This window comes from Carassius gibelio, chromosome B25 (assembly GCF_023724105.1).
Source record: "Carassius gibelio isolate Cgi1373 ecotype wild population from Czech Republic chromosome B25, carGib1.2-hapl.c, whole genome shotgun sequence".
In the NCBI taxonomy this organism is placed as follows: Eukaryota; Metazoa; Chordata; class Actinopteri; order Cypriniformes; family Cyprinidae; genus Carassius; species Carassius gibelio.
Genome location: NC_068420.1, coordinates 4,388,721 through 4,412,253, shown reverse-complemented (window position 1 = coordinate 4,412,253; position 23,533 = coordinate 4,388,721). Strand labels below are relative to the sequence as shown.

The 23,533-nt window shown below is 35.0% G+C and overlaps 1 long non-coding RNA gene across 7 annotated transcripts in view; it reads right to left on the bottom strand.

Moving 5' to 3' along the window:
• The window catches only part of LOC128014313 (uncharacterized), a 44,031-nt gene that overhangs the window by 2,743 nt on the left and 17,755 nt on the right, over nt 1-23,533 (bottom strand). Inside the window, exons 2-6 of one of the 7 annotated variants that reach the window (XR_008183523.1) lie at nt 19,237-19,380; nt 15,761-15,864; nt 11,797-12,518; nt 8,260-8,307; nt 2,171-2,259 (exon numbers count right to left, since the gene is read on the bottom strand). This is a non-coding gene — a long non-coding RNA (uncharacterized LOC128014313). Of the gene's footprint in view, nt 843-2,170; nt 2,260-8,259; nt 8,308-11,796; nt 12,519-12,626; nt 13,080-14,422; nt 14,581-15,760; nt 15,865-17,432; nt 17,565-19,236; nt 19,552-23,533 lie in introns of those variants that run through there. The other 6 variants (XR_008183522.1, XR_008183525.1, XR_008183521.1 and 3 more) reach the window with 6 other exon arrangements.

Sequence of the window (23,533 nt, the reverse complement as noted above, 5' to 3'; positions counted from 1 at the left end):
AATGAAAATAACTTATTGTTTTACTTATTTTCATATTTTAATATTTGCTTAATATTTTCCATCATCAGTCATTTCGTTTCAAAGGTTTTATTTACTGAATAATTTAATGAAAATCAATCAGGAAAAAAATGCTAGTTTTGCTTACATAAAGCAATTTTCAGAATTTTTAAATCATTTTTTGAGTTTTTTTTCACATGAACATCTTGAATTTCTCCATCATGAATAACTCATGACAGAATTATCTAAGACTAACTGGCCTTGACACACAGATTTCTCACTTATTCATTTTTGTTTATTTAGTTGAATTCTTCAATTTAAATCAAAATGATGTTGTCTTAACAAAAACTACTGAAATAAGCTTTTACAAATATTTTGTTTTGGTTAACTTTTTTCCAAGTAACTTAATTTATTATAATTATTTTTGTATTATTATTATTATTATTATTAATGGTTTGTTAAGATTGCAGGAGAGTAACACAACCTTGACTTCAAGCTCAACTAAACAGAATCATAATTCAGTAAACACGCTCATCATTTAATAGGTGCGTTCATACCATTACCTGTATAAACTGCATATAAAACTGAATCAATTACTGGATTAAAACCTTCATAAAGCTGTGCTACTGTGCTCCCCAGAATCAGGATGGCCCCGATCGGCCCCAAGGGCCCCAGGTGCAGACGGGAGGAATCCAGACAGACACTAAACAGAGCAGGAGAGGCTCGGTGTGCCCCGGGTTCACAGGACAGAGGCCTGAAACAGCTATTTTTATCTCCCAGCAGCTCCTGTTACAGATGTGTGGGACTCACGAGGGTCACACTGATGCAGCACACCAACGGGACATCTGGGGTCACAACTATTTAGATTAGGATTTCTTATTCAGCAAGGGTGCATTAAATTGATCAGATGTGTGATTAAATACATTTCTAATACTTCATAATACTTCAAAATAATAATAATAATAATTAAAAATTCTAATAAAAAAATTTTCATCAAAAAATCCTGCGAAATGTGTCGTATATATTTTTTTATATTTTGGCATATTGCAGAGAATAAAATAAAATAAAATAAAATATTACAGAAAAAGTAAAATGTTCTAAATTTGCATTAAGAATGTATATATATATATATATATATATACAGTATAAATAATAATTGTTTTATTTATTCTAAGTAAAATGTCAAACAACAATAACAATATTGAATATAACAATATAACAATATGAATAAATTTTTATTCACATTTTGGGGTATTGCAAAAAAAGGCTGGATTAGGAAAAATAAAGTAAAATGAAAAATAAAGTAGTATGGATATGAAATATATATATATATATATATATAATCTATTTAATTTTAGCCGAAAACAATAACAATATCCTGTTCTCTATACACACATTTTTAATAAAATGTTGGGGTTTTTCACGAAAAAATGGTGGATTATAAACAAACAGACTAAAATGAATAACTAAAAATGTGCGTTACTTTTTTAATTAGAAATTTTATTAAATATGAAGTGCATGAACTAGGATGAAAACACATTTACAAATTAATTTATTAAATGCATGATAAACAGGTCCCTGAAATAATGTGACCGAACTGTCTATTTAATGTCAGCACTGTTTCCGTGAGCATATTCTTTACTATGGCATCTTTAAAAAATAAAAGAGAGGGACTTCAAAGAGCAGAGGAATGTGGAGTAATGGTCAGTCAATGAGGGCCAACAATAGCCAGACGAATCCGGCTCGCTCCGATTTCCTCCGCGCTATCACTCCAGCAACTGTTTCCACCTTATTTGTTCATAATTTCCCCAAACCTTCACCGTATTTGTCATAACTGAGAGACAATGGCCAATGGAGGCTCTCAGCCAAAGCTGCTCCACCAGCGACTCGGCGTAACCTTAATTGAACTGCTCTTGGGCCAAACTAGGCTTGTTAACCTTAGTTCCCTGTAACTGATACAATGTGAATAAGTGTTTTAGTGACAGGCCAGGAAAGACTTATGGTCGGTGTCTCTGGTCCGAGTCAGTCTGGTGTATTCATGAAGGAGAGCAGCTGCATCCTGTTATTAAAGCGGAGCGCTAACCTCTGCCAGCAGAACGTGTACTGTACCCCACGCCACGCCAGCAGCCTCACACACACACACACACACACACACACACACACACACACTCACCCGCATGTGCGTCAAACACTTCAGGAGAATTTCTTCTTTCTGCTCTTTCCATGTAATGATGATTCATAGTGGCCATGTTTGTCAAGTTCCTAAAAAAAAAAAAAAACAGTGTAAAGGTTAATGCATCTCTCTTTAGAATATACAATAGCTTTGTGTGAGATATAAGTTTGAAACTTTTGCATTGCAATGCATTTGTTATGCATTAAAGCTGCGGTAGGGAACTTTTGACGCTCTTGCGGTTAATAAACAGAACTGCTTGCGTCTTGCGGAAGAACATTGTAGCCGGAACTACTTCTCTCTGTTTATGTCTATGAAGAATCACAAAGGTACTGGGTTACTCCGCCGCGGTACCCCCGAAGCAATCTAAAATAGTCCGAATATAAACACTTATTATAGGTGCACCCTAGTGATTCAGGACAAGCTAAAAACACGGTTTGGAAAATGGATTCATGGTGTACTCGCTTATTATGTTCATTTTTCTACATTTTGAACACAAACAAAGTTACGGACCGCAGCTCTGATTGGTTGTTTTTTACCGGGAGCGATGGAGTTTCTGCAAATGACAATAGGACACTGGGAGGAGCCAGAGGAGCTTGATTTATTCACAGATTATCTGTCTCATATTCTACTGTCAGGACATAATGACAGGTTTAACAAATATGTAAAAAATATATTTTTACAAAAGTTCCCTACTGCAGCTTTAATGCATTTTAGAATCCACAGTCGAATATAAGGCAATCATAATAATTGCAACATGTCCATGCACTCATAATTCATTAAGTTTTAGGGTATTGCAAAATAATTATCTGTCTGTCTGTCTATGCATCCATCCTTCTAAATAATTTATTACAAAATAAGTAATCATTTAATTAAAAAAAGTGCATTAAAATGTATTTCAGTGTAATATTACATACTTTTTTTTATCTATTTAATTCACAGTTGACATTTTGAAACAACAATAACAATATCCTGTCCAATCCATTTCAATTGTATTTATTATTTACTGATTTTAGTTAAATTTTAGATATGGTTTAGTAAAAATGCTGGAAATAAAAAAATAACAACATTTTTAAAATGTGCATTAAAAACATTCTTTTTTTTTTTTTGCCCTAAATATTTTTTAATCACAACACATTTCTTCTATCGTATGAGTGAGTGTGGTTTAAAATGCAAGAAATATCTAGCAGTGCACTTTCTAAACTGATGTAGGATCACGTTTCTTGTGGTTAAGCATCTGAACAGTGACCAACTATCTGCTACAGTATATCGACTGACCATGTAGTGTGATTCAGAAAGCTTTTACTTTACTGACTCATTCGAGGCGTCACCCTCCATGGCCTCGCACCCCGTCTGAACCCCTCGCCACGGCCAGATAGAAATGCATCTGTTGCTCTGCTATAATTAGAGCAGCATGAACATACCCCGACTTTCACGATAGTCAATGCCCATAAACTTGATCCGTGATTCAGCAACTGCAACTTTTAAAGCCCATGCACATATTAGCCTATACTGCTAAAATAGTTATTATGCCAAGTTGAGTTGTCGTCCTAAAAATGAAATTTATACGAATGTACTCACCATCCAAGATTACGATGAGTTTGTTTCTTCATCAGATTTGGAGAAATGTAGCATTTCATCACGTGCTCACCAATGGATGTGAATGGGTGCCGTCAGAATGAGAGTCCAAACTGGTAATATATGATAAAAACATCACAATAATCCACAGCACTCCAGTCCATCATGTCTGGAGAAGACAAAAGCTGCGTGTTTGTAAGAAACAAATCCATCATTAAGGTATTTTAATTTCAAACTAATCAAAATATGAGTCCTTCTCCAGTCAAAAAGTCTGACGAGAAGACTTTTACATTTGAGAAAGCAATATTATGGACAGAGGAGCCGTATTTTAAGCAGAAGCAAAGGTTTGAAGTTAAAAATGTCTCAGTGATGGATTTGTTTTTAACAAATTTACAAATTTTTGGCTTTTCGTGTCATAAATTGATGGACTGGAGTGGTTTACTGTGATGTTTTTATCAGCTGTTTGGACTCTCATTCTGACGGCACCCATTCACTACAGAGCATCCACTGATTTTCTCCAAATCTGACGAAGAGACAAACTCATCTCCATCTTGGATGGGCTGAGGAAGAGAAGATTTCAGCAAAATGTAATTTTTGGGTGAACTTGTGGGTGCAATTATGGGTAGGATGATAAATAATGTACTAGTTGTACTGAGGTTACTATTTTTCACAGCAAATCTAGACTTTGACTTGTAGCTTTGTAGCGTAGCATGATCTAAAAACCCTTAAGATGTGGTATCTAGTTTCGAGAGACTTTCTCCCGCTCCACTTGTGAAGTTTTCCCGTTACATATGCGAGCGCGTCACGCCGTGTGAGATCCCATGCCATGCTGCGTGGCCATCTGCTCGGTGGAAATGTACGCAGACACAGGTTGGTGGGAGAGGAACTCTCAGAGAGATTTCTGTGCTGCGCTCCTACAGGAGGTGGCATGGAAATTTGTGTGCATTGGGTACAGTTATGCAATATAGTTCAGAATTCATTTTTACACAGCAATATGGAAGGTGTTTCATGCCAAAACCAAGCAGGGGAACAGCAGTAACTGCTACGAAGACAATCCTGGGCCTGTTGCGTCCAACTACAATTTATTTTACAGCGAGCAAACCTGTTTTACTTATTTGCTCTAAGATTAAGTCAAGTGCTTCTGGGAAAATATGCATTTTTTTTTTTTTTTATCCATATTATATTATAGAAGAATAATAATGGTCAGACGTCCTTCCTCTATTTTTATAATTTATTTTAATTTTTATTGCATAGAAAATGTTGGATGGGAACACTTTTTTCTCTTCCCCCAAATTAAATTTTTTAAATGTTAATTTTTTTTTTCTATGTCGTTATGTAACAAGAAGTGCATACACTATGATGGAAACATGTTTAACACATATTTTACTAGGTGCACAAAAAAGTTAATGCAAGTTTAACTCGATGTGGTTAATAATTTGCTCAAATGATTGTTCAGTTTTTAGCATTCCTGGCCTTTTGTATAAGACTAGCATTGCTAAAAATCTGTATTTTCATATTTAAATATAAAACAATAATTACAATAAATAATAATAGTCAGATGTCCATCCACTCATTTGTATTCAAATTTGGGAGAATTTAATATAAAAGGCTGGATGGAAACAAATAAAATACTTCGTTTTTTTCTACAAATCTTTTTCAAAATTTTCATGATTTTTTTTTTTTTTTTTAAGTTTAACTTAAAAAAATGAAGTAAGTAAATAATTTGCACAAAAGATTATTTCTATTCACAACTCTAACTATTGTTTTTGGTCCAATTAATTTTTGGCAAAAACATTTGTGAAGACAATCCTGGGCTTTTGTGTAAGACTAGCACTGATCACTAGTAGCGAACAAAGATCGAATCAGATGCTTTTGGGAAAATCAGCATTTTTATATCCATATATATCTATAGTATTAAGACTTATACAGTATCTGTATTTTTGGCAATAAGGTCTCATTTGTTAAAAACTAACAATACTTGATTTATTAATCTTAGTACATTTATACATGTACTAAAACTTTTTTTAAATTGCATATGTTAACATTAATTACATGCACTGTGCATTCACAAACCATTAACAACTGGATGTAAAAATGTATTGTTCATAGATACTGTAGTTCATGTTGACCAATGCATGAAACTAATGTTAACAAATGACACCTTGTTGTATTGTTTTACCATGTTTTTCCCCCTCTCAACAACAATGCAGATTTTACCCAGTGTGAGTTATTTTCTAGAGTTAAGTAAGATAGATATTCCCCAACAGTGGTATAACTAGCCAAACTAGGAGGGATTTCAGCTGGTAAAGGTGGTGAGAGAGGTCACAATGCTGCTATAGATCCTTGCCAATGCTGAAAAAAATAAGTTTGTGGCTCAGATCCAAGGTCAGGACTCTGAGAGGGGCAGATGGAGGGTGTGAAGGCGCTTATTTACATGCAGTCAGTCGGCGACAATTGAGCAGCTAAACAAGAACGAATGCTGTTGTTTCTTTCTTGGTTTCCAAAAGGGGTTTTTCACAGCACCGTCTTAGAAGAATAACTCTGGGCTCCCCCCAAAAATAATTCTGGGAAAGTTCTTAAAGATGCATTTTATAAAGTGTTAAGAACATTTTCTTTACTTTTAAAAATAAAGTTTCTTATTGGCATCCATGGTTCCATGAGGAACTTTTAACATCCAGTCTTTCTATTCCACAAAAGAATCTTTATGGTGGATAAAGGTTTGTCAGATTATTAAAATGTTCTTTAAACTAAGAAAAAAAGAGGGTATTTTAAGAACTGGTAACTGAACGGTTCTTTGGGGAACCAAACGTGGTTCTGTAAAACAGAAAAAAAGGTTCTTCAGATTCTTAAAATATTTTTCAAACAAAGAAAAAAAAAAAAAGTTTCACTGAAAGGTTCTTTGGAGAACCCAGAATGGTTCTTCTGTTGCATCCCTGTGAAACCCCCCTTTGTAACCTTTATTTTTATAGAGAAGTAACTCAATGTAACTAACAAAAATCCTTTATCTTTAAGAGTAATAGCTTACAACGTTCATCTCCCACTAACATTTCTTCTGTCCAAAGTTGTGCATTTCAGAGCAAACTCAGAAAAATAGCCACAGATCACATGACTTACACTTGATTTATCAGCTACTGTAAAATAATAATCAGCTGTAAAGAAGATGATGTCACACTTGACCAATTTTAGACAAATATTAAACAAAAACTAATTCTTTTCACATTTGAAGCCATTTTAACATCAATGATACAAGTATCTCTCCCTCCACTCGGGAGGATGAAATGACATTACTTAAACTTCAATAAAAGCATGAAAACATCTAAATGATGTAGTTGTGGGCACCTACAGTTTTGTCGTGACTTGTGGGCGGGTGAAATGACGTGGATCATTCACAATCAAGACTAAATCTCTCTGCAGTAGGAGTTCATGCAAAATACCACAGGTGAATAGGGGAAAGAAAACATTTTCCCCCATACTTCCCCAGTTGAGTGACATTTTTTTGTGTCACAATTTTCTGAAAAATTATTTCGAAAAAAACTAGATTATGCATGATCTAATAAAATGTGCAGTCATTTACATACATTTCCAGAACATAAATATGAACACTGGACAAAGTGAGATTAAAAATCCTTGTTTCATTCTATTTACATATTAAAGTTAAAGGATTTTACAGAGGGGATTTTGGATTTCTGTTTTTATCACTTTGTAATTCAGTAAATACTGTCAAAAGCCTAAATAAAGTCATTTTCACTATGCTTTTAGGAATAAAATGTTGTATAAATGACATATGAACAAACCCTTCAATAAAAAGCCTCAGAATATAGAGAGGAATAAAACTTTAACATTTAGTGTATGTGAGTGCTGCTGAAGTGGAGAAACAAACTGGTTTTGAGAAAATTGTTATCGAAATATAAAATATTGCAATTGAAATCTATAAAAGCAAATAGATTAAGTGCAATAAAAAAAAGTTTAATTACATTATCAAAAGCAAAATCCTCAAATTGACCAGTGCATGGAAAAAAAAATAAGTTTTTACCTGTAGTGTCTTGCTTTATTTACTCTTTTGAAGAATAGCTCTACTGTGGTAACTGCACTGGCATTTCACACATTATTTGACATATTCTTTGTGATTATAGGATTGTCAAGTTGCCCCTTTAGAGTTTGAACTCTAGAGGGCGACACTATCAGGTGTATAATAAAAGAAATATGTTTTCCACCATGGTAGAACTACAAATGTGCATTATATTCATTAAACTCTTCAAAAACAGTAGTGAAACTACCCTTTTCCTTAAATTATTCTTAGACAAATATAATAATAATAATATGGGAACAAAACAATCAATGCATTTTGTAGTTTAATGCATCATCATAGTTTAGCATACATACCATCTAATCAATAAATATAAAGCCATTGCATGAAATTGTTAATTGCACAGCCATTAATTTTCTAAATTAAAAAAGTTTTTTTTCTCCATGTTATTTAAGTGGTTATAAAACATAATCATATCCGTACTGACCTGTGCAGGGCTGCATCTTGGTTAGTCCATTTCAAACTTTACTTTTGCCTAAAGAAAAAGACATCAAATATATGATTATAATTATCATTTTGTAAAATGAGCAATTTGTTTGCTTAAAAGTAGAGCTGTAATATTTATATAAGCAAGCACAGTTTCTGCTGTAGTTGTGGGATTTCACTCTATACATGTGACGCTGAAACAACACTTCTTAAAAAATAATGAAACCATGCTGTTCAAAAACATTTTGCTATTTGTTTAATGAAGTAAATCATCAATACACTTAATTAAAGAGGATTATTTACTGAATTATTTATCAAACATCAACAAAAGGTGAAGTAATTAGTGATTATTAAATCAACGATTATGAAAAACTGAACAGAGAAGGTTAAATGTGAAAAAGACATACTGCAAATGTTATATTTGGCAGTTCTGCAAAAAAATAAAAAAAGAGATGACATGAGTCGGTAAATGGCAACACATCTTGAATGCATTTCTCATTAAAGCACATAATCTGCATTTACAAACTAAAACTGAGCTAGTACAAATATAAAAATACAAGGTGCTGTAACTTAAAACAAAGATTAAAAAAAATCTACAAATATCTATTTAAAGTGTTGCACGAGCATGATAAATATGTACATTGTGGGACTATAATTGTGTTTTAATTATGTAAGTGACTCTTCATGACTATACATGCACACGAACACACACTCTTTCATCCTTTTACTTTTTGGTCTCCCTTTTTCTCTGTAAAACAAAATGGCAAAAACACGAAAAGATGTGTAAATCCGTTTCACCACTAACAATCGTGCAACAAACTTTACAAAGGATTATCTAGCAGTAAATGACCCCATAAATCTGTCAGCTAACACAAATTATCCGAACATTGTGGTGAACTCAAATAAAGTTCGGACTTTGGCAAAGAAAAACGAATTATGATGAAATATAATTTGTTATAATTCACGAACATTTTTGCAGTACATTTAAAAATGTACGGAATGAATGTTGTGTGTGTTTGCATTGCACTGCTAATGTCTCAAACATCACAGGCAAAACATCAGAAACAAAGACAATTTCTACAAATTTAATAGGATTAAAAATACTTAAACGGATTTAACCAAAAATAAAATGCAGCACAATAAATGTCCTGCAGTGCATCATAAAAGCCGTGAAAAACGAAACATTCTGCAGTGTTATTTTGGGACTAAACTCTCTACAGTAGATTAGACAATACACACGCTAATAGACAACCATTCACAATCACACACTAAAAGTGTCACTAAATGTTATACGTTTTATAATATCTGCAATTCTGGTTATTGTGTTTTTGCTAGTTTAGTTTGAAATGTATTTAATATCTTTTTTTTAAATAGGCGATTACACACACACACACACACACACAATGTAAAACACACACACACACACATTTTACCATAAAAATTATACAGATTTTATATAAAGATAATTATAATTAATAGAGTAACTCTAAAGTCTGTAGGAAAAGTTTTGCACTTATTAAATTAAAAAATAAACATTGATTTTCATTTATGGATCGCTGGACTTCAAAAGGTAAAAGTGTGTGTACAAACAACATAAGCCAGTGTTTAAGTTTTCAACAATGTGCACAAAATAATTGCAGAAAAGATATTAACAGTTGATTTAAATTATGAAATAAAACCAGTCCAGTCACATGTATGTGTGTGTGTGTGTGTGTGTGTATATGTGTGTGTGTGTGACAGAACAATACGGTCTTAAAATATAGTGGCAACTATAAAACAGTTAATCTGCTGTCTGGGGTTTAATTTTGTCAATACAACAGATTTTTTTTTCTATATCGACTTTGAATCTTTGATCTTGGAATCAAAATGGTGGACTTGAACTTCACACACACTGAGGAATGAGACCCCCTCACTGCAGGCGTGTGTGTGTGTGTGTGTGTGTGAGAGAGAGAGAGAGAGAGAGAGAGAGAGAAAGAGACCAACTGAGTTCACAAATATTTAGAACTATCCCAAAATTAAATTCAAAGCTGTGTACAAATTGTTTTACCATAATAAATATGTATTTTTTAAGTACTTCTAACTGCGTGCCTGAGCAATCAAGATGAAAATATTTAGAACTATCCTGAAATGCCATTTTAAGTTGTGATAAATATGTATTTTTGAAAAACTTTGTGTGTGTGTGTGCGTGCATGCACGCATGTGGTGCTAATATATATTTCACAATTAAATGTTAGAAGTCTCCACATTCGACGAAGTGCCTTGTTCCTGCTCTGGGATTTCACTGTGGTTGGCAAAGAACTACCAAAGTCAGCAAATTCAATGACAACTGCAGGTAAAAATCACACACACACTCTCACACACACTAGGCCACAACCCGGGAATCCAATTGAATAATTCCACACCCACAATGACAGTCATATCAGGAGTATTTGGCTGGAAGGCATAAAAATCTACACCACATGCGTTACAACAGAATATCAAACTCTCTGTGCTAAAAACTGCCTGAGAATTATCAGAAAACAGATGACCTTTGCAAAAAACACAATCCCAAAATCTAAAAATAGTAAATAAATATTGGTCTAGTTTCAAAATTCACTGAAATATTATTTAGGGAATGTATTTATAAAATCAAGTGCTTCAGTTTTTATTTTTAATTCATGAAATACCCCGATACATATAAATATATGAATTATATCTAAAATTTAGGGATGCCATATTGTCTTAAAAACTTAAAGAAATTTAAATTAAATGTATCATAAATGTGTTAAATCATAATTATCTGGAATATATAACATTTGTATTGCTTTTTAAATGCATGGTGCAAACATATTACCTTAATAGTGCAAACCACATGTGCAGTCTGTAGGTTTAAAGTATATTTTATCAAAAAGCACACACACACACACACACAAAAATCACTGTATACAATGGCAATTAAAATAAATATATTTAAATTCAAAGAAGAAAAACTGCGATAAATAAAACCACAGCTATCACAGTACGATTGATCAAAGGCCCAGTTCTGCTGCCAAGATTGTAATTCAACAGAGGCCAAATATAAAGAGTAAAGCCAGGCCTCTTGCTACCGATTATAATTTAGTAAGATTTAACAACATTTTGACCCAAATTTAAATACTGAAATATACCCTTTTCACCATTTTATATTTAATAAAACAAGGCCGCTACATAAAAAAGTTTCAGTTCTCAACATGGTTGAAAATACTTAAGATACTTAATTGTAATCTAAACGTATTTCGGAGTGTTTACTGCAATTTGCAGGCATTTCTGAATAATACTGAATTCAGCGACGCTTCGTAAATTCAAATGGCAAACAATGTTAAAATGCACAAAAGAAGTTCGTCAGTGTCTTTGCATTTTATCCAAATCGGTGCATTTTAATCGCCGTACGCTGTGCTTCAGAAATGCATGTTATAAACGTTACCGTCACATGAGCAATCAGTGCATTGAAAAAGGAAAAAAAGCATGCACACACACGCACACACACACACACACATTTGCACATGCCGCTGTGACTTACACACATCTGCGAGGACGTCAGCGTCCGGAGGCAACGCTTTCTACAGGCCTCTTTTTTCTCGCTGCGGGGAGAAAGAGAGTCCGTCCTGTTTCGCTATCCCGTCTGGTCTCCAATTCCAGTTTCCCCTCTCGTCAGGACAGCGCTGGGCTCTGGTTAGGCTCTCCGGCTGCTCGGCTGGGCCTCTGGAACAATAGGAGGCCACCAGGGCGTCTGGGAGGCGTGTGTGAACCCCGTCTGCGGACCGGAGCGCGTCTCACTGAATGGTGCGTGTTAGCAAACACACAATTAGCGTGTCTGCCACATGCAAATGGTCCCGCAGTTACCACAGCACATGCAATCGGCTCTCGAAGGCCCGAGGAGCATCAAACAGGATTGAATAAACGCCCCCACCTCCTCTTTTACAATCCTCTTTTTCTCTGTCTTCCCCTCCCCTTGCAACCATCCTTCACTTTTTTCTGTGTTAGTTGCACGGACGCATGCAAATTTGTGTTTTCCACTCACCCCCGACGTTTCCTTGTTGAGATCAGTGATATTTTCACTCGCCTTTTGTGAGCAATTGGCACTTGTCCCAGAGCGGAGCAGCTTCACTCCGGAATCCCCTGTCCGAATGCATTGGGAACGGGAAAGTCGCAGGTCAATACTTCCAAATGGCAAATCCAGAAGGTTTTCGGCCTGGCGTAGCGCTGGCATGGGCTGCGGGTCAAGGTGGACTCGGACGCTCACTGAAATTGAAAAAGAAAATGTCAAATTATGCACTTTGTGAACCGAATGCAGTCGCAAATCTGCCTAAAATTCAACAATCGGGTTCATGTAAAAGCACAGGAACATACTGGAAATCTGGGAGCGTGTTAGCAGGCTTGTGGTGGAGCCTCTTTCGCGCTCTAGTCAGGAGGCCCTCGCTGTAAAAAAAAAAAGCTTTTTTCTTTCCCCTTTTCCCCCCTTACACTCTCTAAACTAGTCTCCAGCGGGTCTCCACCTTGCAAAAACAGCTAAGCTCGAGGAACCCGTACAGAAAGCGAAAGAACAGTAGAGAGGGAAAGAGAGATATGAAACAGGAGACGTAGAGGGGTGAAACTCCTCATCAGACGTCCCACATGGCCTTGCACTTGAGAGAGAGAGAGAAAGAGAGAGAGAAGTGGGAGGGTGGAAAAACTGCAAGTACGGAGCGGGAGGAGAACGACGGAGAGAGAGAGAGTGTGTGTGACATAGATACTCCTCCCCCAGTGCGCAGACTCAGTGTGTTCTCTCTCTCTCTCTCTCTCTCTCTCTCTCTCTCTCACACACACACACACAGACACACACACACACCCTAAGATGATCCAACCAGAAAGAAAGAAAAACGAGTGGAAACAGCAGAACAACACAACTTTCTGCAGAAAAAGTATTTGAAACTTTGAATTCCACACAGTTTCTGAACAGTGGATTTATTTTTAGTTCTTCTTTCCATCAAACATTCATTTGGTTGCTTTAAAGGTTTGCATTAAATGTTCAATTTAACATTTCGAAACCCCGAACGCTGCAGGTTTATTTCTTTTCGAGCACAAAGTAGACTTCTCTGAGTAATCCAAAAAGGACTGATAACAAAAAAAAAAAAAATGAAATGGCGTTTCCAAGTATTTGATGCCAAAATGGCGCTGGTTCACATGTGTCCGAACACAACAAGCTAATTTTGAATTCTGCACATGAACGTGAAAAAAAGAACCCAAACAACCTAAACTTTGGTGTCTTACTCAAATAAAGTAAAATGTGACTTCTGTTGGCTTGGATTAGTGCACAAGTTGCATGGACTACCGTTATGATACTACGGGAATGATGTTAAAAAATAAAGAGCTGCCTAAAACAACATGACAGAACCGATTTTAGTGCAAACTATTCCTTTAACCATCAAGTTCACTCGACTTAGAAAACAGAATTTCCTAAAACAGACGCTTTCAGAATCTTACTTGTTCATTTTAATTGTCCACTAAACATGGACAAAAAATGTACAGTAGTGGACGTACACTGTCATTTTTGCCACATCTTAAAAGCACAAATTTCATTTTAAACATCTGCAGAATAAAATATCCATCTTCATCTCATTTAAGCTAAATCCGTCACTAACAACATCATATTTTCACACTTTCTCACTTTCGCAAATGATGCACAAAAGAAATGTTCTGCTAACAAATTATATTTACCTTAATTTAACTTTGAATTTTTAATGCATCAAGTGTCATATATCATCTCGAGGTCTTCACAGTTTGTCGTAGTGGAAATTACACCGCAGTTGATAACAGACGGTTTTAATTTATGCACAAAACATTACATACATTTTTTTTTTTATCATTTTCGCATTATAAATATTGAAATGGTCACTTTTTGTTTAGATCACAGTTTTAAAAATGCAATTATATTTTTACAATGCGTTTTCATAGTTTAAGACTAGGGTTAGGAGAAATGTTATATTAATTTTATATTGTATTACATTATAAAGCAAACAGAAATGAAAGCATTTCTTTAAAACATAAATGAAAGTCTGTTGGTTAATAAAAATTAACCCCTGGTTCATAAAACTGCATGTTCTTACAGAAACACCCACATTCAACCAATCAGAGTCTCTGCATTGGATTTAAAGAACAGCTCTGACCTTCCAGCCAATGAGAAAGCAGGAAAACGGACAGGCTCCACCCCCATGATACTGCTCTCCTCACGTGCCCTTTCTCTCTCTCTCTCTCTACCCCTCGCTCATCCGTCCATCTGCCCTGTTCCCTTAAATCCCTCCCTTGCGGTGACAGAGCGAGGCTGGGAAAGAAAACGACAAAAACATTAGACGTTCCCTCAAACACACCCTCACCGTGCAGCAAGCGATGTGTGGCGATATTGTTTCCCTCCATTTCTTCCCAGTGTTCGACACTACGGCAGGCGCTATTGTAATAAATGAAAAGGAAAACGACACAGCAAAAAAAGGTTGTGTTTGCTCTGGCTCTTGCTCCAGAAACCCCTTGAGGCCGGACTCGCTGTACAAACTTTTTTTCCCTCCGAATGCAGCGCACACGCTTGTTCTCTCTCTCTTTCTTTCTTTCTCTCTCTCCCTCGCTCTTTCTCTCGGCGGCTCAACTAATGAGAGCGCAGAAAGAGAGAAAGCCTGCGAACTGCGAAAATATCTTTCCAGCTCTTGCGGACTTACTCAACACTTCTTTTTGCAGTCTCTCTGGGGATTGTGGTAAGACTTGTGACATTTCAGAAGGTGGGGCTACTTTCCTAACCAGCGTCTTTCTGTGTCTAAAAGTGTGAATGCTGAGATCGGGCTGATCTAACATGGCCGTTGCACGAGGGCGCTCCCGTCCCCTTCGCCGCTGGCTCACGTCTGTCCTCGCACACTAACACACTGCCAAGCAAAACTGCAAAGTTAGTGCATTCAGAGTGAAAAAGCAAGCTTGCGTGGGTCGTGCGGCCTGTTGGACATCATCAACGGTGTTAGGTAGGGACCCTGCCGTTTTCCTCCCACGTCACATCTCGCCACGGCTTCTGACCAATCGTCGGCCCCGCAGATAAAACCGTACGCGCTTATATTTAATTTCTAACTTCTGATAGCCCACTGCATCCCCAAAGACTAAGGGAGCAGCACAGCAACAGCTTTATCTTTTGTTATTTTGCTGGAACGTTGCTCCGTTTATTAGTTGTTGTTTTTTTTGTGGTGCTGCAGCAGTTGTGCCATCGGGTTCGACCAAGGACAAGCGTTTACTTACAGGTTGCTGGCCAGCTGTTGATGATCTAAACTTCAAAACCGCCTTTATGTCTAAACACATAAATCCCAATGTGGTACGATTGCAATAGCTGTGCATTCGTTCACAATTATTGCAGAGTGCACAAGAAAATATGTGAAAGATGCTACGTGCTGAACGCAACCGGAAACCACATTCAGAACATGAGGACTGTTGAAAACATAATGCTAATATTAATATATTGCTGTGCAAACACTCACGCAAATATACTTCACCTCTCTGAGGCCAAGCACATCACAAAATGGCGGATGCCACCATCTCGTAGCTGTTGACTGTCTTATATCTGAAGCCTTTTAGAGCATTCCTGTAAGAAACACAATAAAGACTGCATTGTGAAAAACGTTTTTTTCGCTGAACTGTGTGTATATTTCAAACAAGTTTGAATGCAACTGATGCTACAAATCACTTTTTTTCCTTTACAGAAAGAAAAAAAATGCATGTATGAAACAAATATTTCAGTGTTTTCTCATTTCATTTTGTGCAATTGTTATTCATTTTAATTTAAATAAATAAATAATTGCATTAAGATGAAAATAAAATGCATAATTGCATTCAAATAAAAATTGTAATGCACAACAATTGCATTTGAATCACATTTAAAATGAATAACAACTGCATTAATATAAAAATGAAAATGCATAGCAATTTAATTAAAATAAAGATTTAAATGCATAAAAACTGCACTGAAATAAAAATGAAAATGCATAACAACTGCATTCAAATAATTTAAATGCATAAGAGTTGCATTCAAATCACAATTAAAATGCATAACAATTGCATTAAAATAATTTAAATGCATAACTGCAATAAAATAAAAATGAAAATGCATAACAACTGCATTCAAATAATTTAAATACATAACAGTTGCACTCAAATCACAATTAAACTGCATTACAATTGCATTAAAATAAAATGTTAAATTCATAAGTCTTGCATTAAAATAAAAAATAAAAATGTATAACAACTGCATTCAAATAAAAATGGAAATGCATAACAATTGCATTAACATCAACATTAATGTATTTGTTGCCTTAAAACAGATTCTTAAAATGCATTTGTATTTATTTTAATTCAGTGCCATGCAATACAGATTTTTTTTTCCCCTTTCAAGCAATGGAAGCTATATTTGAATGTTTTTCCAATAGATCCGATGAAGCAGACTTTAACTGGATATTGAAAGTGGAATAATATGCCAACCAGCACAAACATTTGCGTCAGCACTGTATTCTTTGACATCGTGATGCTGGCCTGACAATAGCATGGGTAAGTAGTCTGTACCGGGCCAGAAAGCACGAGGTGCTGCGACTCTCCTCGCCAGATTCACACACACGCAGTGTTTGTCGCAACAGGAAATGCTGGACAAATGAAAGCCAACAAGAATGCAGCCGACAGCAGGAGATTTGAGAGCTGAGAACTGCCATTATCTTTCATGTCTGGAAAAATGGATACTAAGAGTTTCAAGGTATTTTATTCTTCAAAAATACAACACTGTTTCTACTGTGTGAAATTAAAGCGGTTGCATTCTTTACAGCTGCTGTACAAACATGCAAGTTGCACACAATAAAAACATCATTCATCAATTTAAATCTACTTAAAAAAAAAAAAAAAAACATCCACATAATTTCGACTGAATTTAAATAACTTCACATATCCATCACAGGACGCGGCACGCAACTAATCTCCCAACTTCACACAAAAAAGGCTGTTTCTGGTGGTCTGACCTCTGACCTCCACACGTGCCTAAAGAACTGCTTCATTGACTCCCCACTGGGTCACGACCCCTGGGTCAAAAGCTTCACTCAAGGGGCCGTTCAAGCTAAATTGAGAGGGTGTGACAGTTGTTTGCTTTGACGAGGTAAAGATTACGCTCACATTAAGTGTTGCCGACAAGCGGGTCAGACCCTTGGGAATGACCCCTGGGACCTCAGACAGCTCCTCTTATTAACTGCTGCTGACCCTTGACCTCTGGCATCATCCAAGCGAAACCAGGTTCTCGTGCTCGCAAACGCTTCTGGAGGGACGCGTCCCGCACCTGATCTGTAGCAATCCAGAAATCAATAATAGCATGCAGATTTGAGTTGATATTACATGATTATTTAACTAAAATGTTGGAATTAATATTTTAAAACCTCTTCATCCAAAATGTTCAGCTTTTACGAGACATTTAAAAGAAAGCAAGAGACTTCTCTCAGAGAATTTGAAAATTAATGTTTTTGAAAATTACAAAACTGGTTTCTACTAATTTTAAAAATGCTAGAGTAGCATTTGAAAGAAAGTTTATAATAAAGTTAAGTTAATTAATTATGTAATATAAATGATTAGTCAAATCCGACATTTCTACCTACAGATGATACAATATTGTAGTAAGTTTGTGTAAAACTTCAGTAGAACTAGCAATCACATAAAACTAATTTTCCCATTCAACTTTTGTGCAAAGTCCTTAAAATATTAAATATTTATAAATACATATTATGCATGTCCTATGTCTAAAATAAAACATTGTGAGGGGAAAATATATAGTGTCTTTGTGCAAATGAGAGTTAAGTGTGTGTGTGTGTGTGTGTGTGTGTGTGTGTGTGTGTGTGTGTGTGTGTGTGTGTGTGTGTGTGTGTGTGTGTGTGTGTGTGTGTGTGTGTGTGTAAGAGTGTGTGTAAGAGTGTGTGAGTTAGTGAGAGAAGAACAAGAGAAACGAAACAAAATTGAGACAAAGAAAGAAAATATCCATTTTGTTTAGTTTTTCCCCCACTAAATCACTCATATTTAGTTTTACTAAGGACACTCAATAGTCATTTAAGAAATCATTTTTAATAACTGTTTTCTCTGTCTTTATAAAAACATACAGGCAATTAGACATTTAAAAAAAAACAATTTCAAGAATTTAAATAGTGTTCAACTACAAACTGTGCCATTCAATTGACACTAAATAGCCAAATATTATTTAAATTATATTATTATTAAAATTAGAAATTTTATTTAAAAAAAAAACTAAAATTATTCAATGCCTCGACACATATTCAGTGAACCAAATGCCACAATATTTTCTGATAATACCCCATTTAAAACAAATATCTAAATATATCGTATTCCTCATGCGATGAATATAGGTGTGTGAAAATATAATTCAAACACACCAGTGTAAAGACACTCAAATCTTCTTTGCCTGTGATATTCACAATCATATAATTCTTTAACAAAACATAAAATCATAAACACATGCAATATCATTTATTATGATTTTCAATTTTTCAATTTTCTCAAATAATGAGAAGCAAGAATTCAAACATTTCCTATAAAATCTTTTAAAGTTTAGATGATTTCCTAAAAAAAATATAATGCGCACACTTTTTGATAAATATGAGCTGCAGTTATTGAAGTTGGTAAAAACACCCCACGTAAGACTCCACTCAAACGAGAATTAAATCATTTTCTCTGCAGATCTTTTTCAAAGTTAATAAACAAAAGCATCAAATGCAAATCTCAGCTTTCCTTTTCTAAGTTTGCATGAACCGATGACATTTCACAGTATTTTCATACAAAAGGCTTACATTTCAAACAAGATTTTTCTGTACATGTGTTTGAATGCACACTCAGTCGTGCTGCATGTGCAGTTTCATCAGCGCAGCTACTGAGACTCGTCAGTCGAACAATAAAATGACCACATGTAAACTGGACTCACCAGCCAGCTCCACGTGCTCGTTCCAGGGCTTCTCTCTCTCGCAGCTGGTGCTTGCGTCTTTGACAGCCTTGTAAAGTGAGTCTAACTGAAGATGTGTCCTTCTGTTTGGGCCACTCTTCATCCGAAGCTGGCGCGGGAAGTGACCTGGCAAAGAGAGAGCGAGAGAGAAAGAAACTGGTCAGAAAAGAAAAACACCGAAAACAAACCCGGCGCACACTGAAACCTTTGGGAATTTACGCCGTTGAAATTCAGCAGATACGAACGCTGGGGACAATGAAACACACGGCAAAGCAGGCTGGCAAATGTTTGCACATATTCACCTATAAGGTGCATTAAATACTCTTGCATTGGGACCAGGACCTGCCTAAATGCCACGTCAGCAATGTCCTGTTGGGCCGGGCATCGTCATGTTCCTCCGGTCGAACCCGACACACCCATGGTGCCCATCTTCACAGACCAGACATCAGCAAATAAAAGCACATCCGTAACACAACGGCAGCCGTTGAGAGTCAACACTTTGTCTTTTGTGATGTTTCTCTGATTGTACATTAATGCGTAACAGGGCCATTAAAACACGCTTTTGCAATTGTAGATGAAAGCTGTTTTAACCAGCACAAACGAGCAACAAGCGTCAGTGTTTCGGGACGTATTTTGTATATCACACTTCAGAGTGTGGAGAGGGTTTTCGTTATATTAATATTAGGTTATGAAAATGTTATTTTGGAATGTTCTCTGAGAATTGTTTCTTGGCTCTATGAGATTTAACTGAAACTTTTTAAATCACAATACAATTTTAAATCATCTTCCGAACATTCCAAAAAACAATTCATGTTTTCTTGGTTACATGAACATTCCATTTGATCATTTTTGCAAACATTATTGGAATGATACTTTTGAATGTTCCCTGGAAATTAAGTGTTCCATTAATGATGTATTCATGTTTTGAGAACGTTATTAAGGACCAGATAGATTTAAACCAACTTTCTATTAAAGTTACTGGAGGAAGTTTGTTTAGCTGAGACTTTTTAGTTCTTGTGTTACTCTGAATTCAACCGAGCTCAAATCTGTGCTTCTACATCATCTTTACCTAATTGTGAAATACATTTGAAATCATCTAGAAGTGCTTGGACTTTATGTGATTACTTGAGTAAACAATTTTGAGCCACTTAATGTGCAACAAAGACCCATCTGCACGCAGTTTTGATGTCATTCACAATCCGTGCTTAAAATTCAATCAGATGTTTAGGAGAATTCACAGTCAAATAAGTTGCTTTGGATAAAAGCATCTGCTAAATGCATAATTGTAAATAATGCAGTATCTCTGCAATATGAACTCAGTAATCCTTCAAATCCATCAAAAATATTTGGCTGCTTACAAATGAGCGTTAAATGGCAAAATCACTATAGGATCTTGAATTTTCTTTATCATGTCTGAAATCTCAGTGTATTTAAATCAGCTGGTGATTTTTAATGGATGCATAAAGTCAGTTCTCCTCGAGTTCACACAGGTGTGGAGAAACAACAACCGCAAACAAATACAAACAACTACTGGTTTAGCATTTAAAACTTCTCTTTGACAAATCGTTTGCTTTAAAAGTGAAACTGCATTTATCTGAACATAAAATAAATCAAATATGTAATGTAGTGACACTGAGAGATTTTAACTGTAGGTGTGTGATGCACAAAACTGAGGGTCAAACAGCTAAATTCATGCAGACAATCTGACATTATATAGACTCAAACTGAATAATGTTGTATGTTTCTGATCACAAAATAATATTTGGGATTGTTTTCATTTAGCTAGTTTTAACTTGACCAGTGAACACATTTTTTAGACATAATTAAAAAATGATTTTTTTAAAAATTAGTCATTGCACTTTTTATCTAGACTTTGAGGTTTTGCTTTTCTTTAAAAAGTATTTTACCACACTACACATTTAATCAATTGCTGCAATTAACTTCTATAATATTCTTGTCCAAACCCTAATATTACGTTATAAAATTAGGCTTTAAAAATAGAATCTACTTAACTAAACTGCACAGTCTAGCATTGCCTCTAAAAGGTATGGAAATGATTTACTTGTATATTTACTGTAACGTGAATGTGCTATGAGTTTAATTCAAATTAGAAAAAAGATTTTATTATTAGAATTTAATAGATTTAATTTAACAGATATCAATAACTTTCAAATAAAGCTATTTTAGAAATATTTGACTATCTAAAAATAATAATAATAATAATAATAATAATAATAATAATAATTAAAAACCCTCCATTTATATTGCAATCTAAAACATAAAACTAGGCTTGGAAAAAACAGCATTTACTAAACTACAATGATGACATTGCTTTAAAATCTATGGAAATCATTTCTTCTATATTTACTGTTAGCATACTCCTTACCCGATTCATGTGCTGTCATTTTAATGAATTATTTAAATTCATTTTAAATAAATGTTTTATTTTGTATAACTTAACAACCACAAACACGCTGTAATCAGATGCCATTAAGTATTTTCAAATAAAGTAATTTAAGAAAGAATTCCCTTTGTAGTTAAAATAAATAAATAAATAAACATCTCCATACAGTATTTGTCCAAACCCTCCATTCCTAATACATCCTAAAATACAAAATTAGCACTTAATTTATTTATTTGATTTTTTTTACTAAACTAAAATGCAGTCTAGCATTGCATTAACTTGTATATTTACTGTAACGATACCTCTTAAGCGAATGTGTTGTAATTTAGGCTATTTTCTAAATAATCATTTTAAATAAACATGTCATTATTAAGCACAAAAGTACTTTGTAATAAAGTAATTTTAGAAGTAATTGACTTTATTTTGAATCTCTGTACTGTGTTTGCACTCCACAAGCATGCAATTTTCAATGCAAAGCCTTGTTCAGTTTATAATACGACTAATAATAATACTGCACATTCTTTGACATCTAAATCCCGAGCTAAGAGCACTCAACGCATTCAGCTCAAGCAGAGGTCGCTGACTTTTCCTTGTGAACGTGATGAACTCTCAGAGGAAGCTGCTGCGCGCTCACCTAAAGACAGACAGAGCCGGAGTTAACGGGGGGCTTTGGCCTAATAATCCCCACCCCCAGCTTGTTCATTTTCTAAAGGTGGAGCTGTCTGTCTGTCTGTGGGACTGTCTCTCTCTCTCTCTCGGGTCTAGACTGAGGGGGGCTGGGTGGACTCGGGAAGATCACGTGTGCCAAGCCCATGACAAAAGCCTCTTTTATGAAGAGCGTATGCAGATAGAGCTGCTGCTTTTGTGCACCGACCCCAAGCTCGGATGGAGAGGAGGAGGGAGAGAGAAAGAGAAAGAGAAAGAGAAAGAGAGAGAGTTAGATGTAGATGCTCTGAGAGCTCGTGACTGGTGTGAAATTGGTATGTGCACAGAAAACACAACCTGGTTTGCGACAAAATGATCAAAATGTTCATTAAAGAACGTTTTTTTGGCTTTAAGTCCGTCTGAAAGGTTAGGTTTTGCATCAGGACCCAAGTACATGAATAGCAACCAAAACTGTTTTAGCACACAAATAGAATTGTATTAATATAACCATTATCTTTTTAGAATTATTAGAATTATTATTATTTTAATAATACATGCTCTTGGACTTGAAGCCCTAATTGAAAACAAAAATAATTATACTAAAATGAAATAAAACTAACAAACTTTCTAGATTCTGATGTAGCCTATTACTTAAGTTTTTCTTATTATTTTTGCTTTTTTAATTTTATATTTTAAGATTTTGTTTTAATTATAGTTCCATTTTTAGTAAATGCTTTTGTAGTTTTTATTAGGTTTTTTCTTCTTCTGTTTTTAACCATTATATAAGAATATATATGTTATAACTTTCTTTTTTCTATACTTTGAGGTATTGCTTTTTTTTTCCATTTTAATTGTGGTGACATTTAGGGTGTTTTTTTTGTTTCGTTTTCATTTTTTTTTTTTTTTAAGGGTTTCATTCATCTTTATCCCAGTTTTAGTTTTTATTTCCAGTATATGTGCTTCAACTTCAGTTTATTTCAGCTCATTTCAGTAGCAAGCTTTCATGAATGCTTAGATATTTGTACTGGAAAAACTAAATAAAAATACTAAATAAGAAATCTATTTTAGACCTAGTGTTGAAAACGAACGTCATTGTGTGTGTGTGTGTGTGTGTGTGATTGTGATTAGTTAAACATGTTGATAATAAATGTAATTCTCTATACCTGTGCTTTCTTTTGCTTCAAACATCCACTAAAAATCAATAGCTGATCGAGCTTTAGAGACTTTTTT